At 51.7% G+C, this 2,500-nt stretch overlaps 1 protein-coding gene across 1 annotated transcript in view; it reads right to left on the bottom strand.

The window, feature by feature from the left end:
- Nucleotides 1-2,500, bottom strand: part of shisa4 (shisa family member 4) — a 12,724-nt gene that overhangs the window by 6,245 nt on the left and 3,979 nt on the right.

Consider the following 2,500-nt stretch of genomic DNA (forward strand, 5'->3'; position numbering starts at 1 on the left):
AGTTTCTCTTTAATAGCCCTGGTCACTCCTGGCATGCATGTAGTGAGTTTCTCTTTAATAGCCCTGGTCACAAGTCCAGAGGAGACTGATGACCCCCCCCTTCCTCTGCAGAATCAGACCCTGCAGGGGCAGAATCAGAGCTTGCGGGGGCAGAATCAGACCCTGCGGGGGCAGTAGCTGACCATCTGGGGGCAGTAACAGGCCTCGCAGGGGAGAAGGGCAGTGTGGGAGGGGCCTCTACGCTCCACCAATGAGAAGAGGAGGAAGGAAATGGAGAAAAGGAAAAAGAGCTAAACAAGCAGGACCGGGCGCACACACACACACACACACACACACACACACACACACACACACGCTCACACACACACACACACACATGCACACACACACGCATTACCGCACACACACACGCACACACACACACACACACGTTACACACACACGCACACCATACACACACACATACACATACAAACATTCACCCGCTAAGACACACACACACACACACACACACACACACACAATAATATTGTTCTTCCCCGGGCGTAAGCTGGTCCCAGGAGGACTGACTGCACTGCAGGAAGATAAATGAACTGGTGTATCTGTCTATTGACTCCTTCCACCCACTCCACTTTACTCCCGATTTCTACACACACGCTCACACACACGCTCACACACACACACACACACGTACACACACAAACTCACACACACGCGTGCACACACACACGCTCACACGAGCACTCACACCCACACGCACACACACACACTCACACACACACACACGCTCACACACACACACGCACACACACACACGCGCTCACACACACGCACACACACGGACTCACACACCCACACACACGGGCACACACACACACACACACACACACAACACTCAGGCATGGGCAGCGTGTAGTTCCAGGGAAGTACCAGTGAGAAAGATAGTGTGCTGGGCTGGAGGTGGAGTTTTGTATTGGTGTGTGTAAGCGTGCGTGTGAGTGTGTGTGACACACACACACACACGCTCACACAAACATTCCTGTGTTGCACACACTCAGAGCTGTCCACTGACACACATACACACACACGGTCCTCTGTTGCACACACACACACACACTCACACACACGCTCACACACACACACACACACACACACACACACACATTCACGCTCACACACACACACACACCCGTTCCTCTGTTGCACACACACACACACACACACACACACACACACACACACACACACACACACACTCACACGCTCACACACACGCCACGCATTAATGTGACATTATTAACACACACACTGCATTCAACCAAGCAAGATGACGTTTTCTATTGCACACTCAGAACTGTCCACAGCACACACCTGCATCATCATTTACATGCATTAACGTAGCAGACGCTTCTATCCAAATCCATTTACATGTCAGTTACATTACAGGCTACTGCATGCTAGCCCATCTCCTTAACCACTAGGCTACCACCACCCCACACACACACATGGAGTGCCATGGAGCGCACACACTCAGAGCTGTGCACTACACACACACACCTTCCTCTGTTGCACACTCACACACACTCAGAGCTGTCCACTGCACACACTCACACACACTCAGAGCTGTTCACTGCACACACACACCTTCCTCTGTTGCACACTCACACACACTCAGAGCTGTCCACTCACACACACTCAGAGCTGTCCACTGCACACACACTCACACACACTCAGAGCTGTCCACTGCACACACACTCACACACACTTTGCTCTGTTGCACACTCACACACACTCAGAGCTGTCCACTGCACACACACTCACACACACTCAGAGCTGTCTCTGTCCACTGCACACACACTCACACACACTCAGAGCTGTCCACTGCACACACACTCAGAGCTGTCTCTGTCCACTGCACACACACTCAGAGCTGTCTCTGTCCACTGCACACACTCACACACACTCAGAGCTGTCTCTGTCCACTCACACACACTCACACACACACAGAGCTGTCTCTGTCCACTCACACACACTCAGAGCTGTCTCTGTCCACTCACACATTCGTGGGTCTGCCCGGAGAGCCTGAGAAGGCGTTTGCTGAGGTCTGCGATACGTGTAATCGATTGCATTGCAGCCAATAACCTAAAAGCAATGATTCCACAGCGCACAATGGGGGTTGGGTCGGGGTGGAATTAATATGATGTTGAGGTCAAATATCAAATCAATCACCTTTCACCAGGGTTGAGGACTAAACCTTTAATGGCTCTTCCACATCACCAGGTGTCAGACTCTAACTGGGAGCCCTGTAGTGTCCAGACAGCCATTCCGTTCGTTAGTAGAACACTGCCCAGGCATTCCGTTCGTAGTAGAACACTGCCCAGGCATTCTGTTCGTTAGTAGAACACTGCCCAGCCATTCTGTTCGTTAGTAGAACACTGCCCAGCCATTCTGTTCGTTAGTAGAACACTGCCCAGGCATTCCGTTCGTTAGCAGAACACTG

This window comes from Alosa alosa, chromosome 10, assembly GCF_017589495.1.
Source record: "Alosa alosa isolate M-15738 ecotype Scorff River chromosome 10, AALO_Geno_1.1, whole genome shotgun sequence".
Taxonomy (NCBI): Eukaryota; Metazoa; Chordata; class Actinopteri; order Clupeiformes; family Clupeidae; genus Alosa; species Alosa alosa.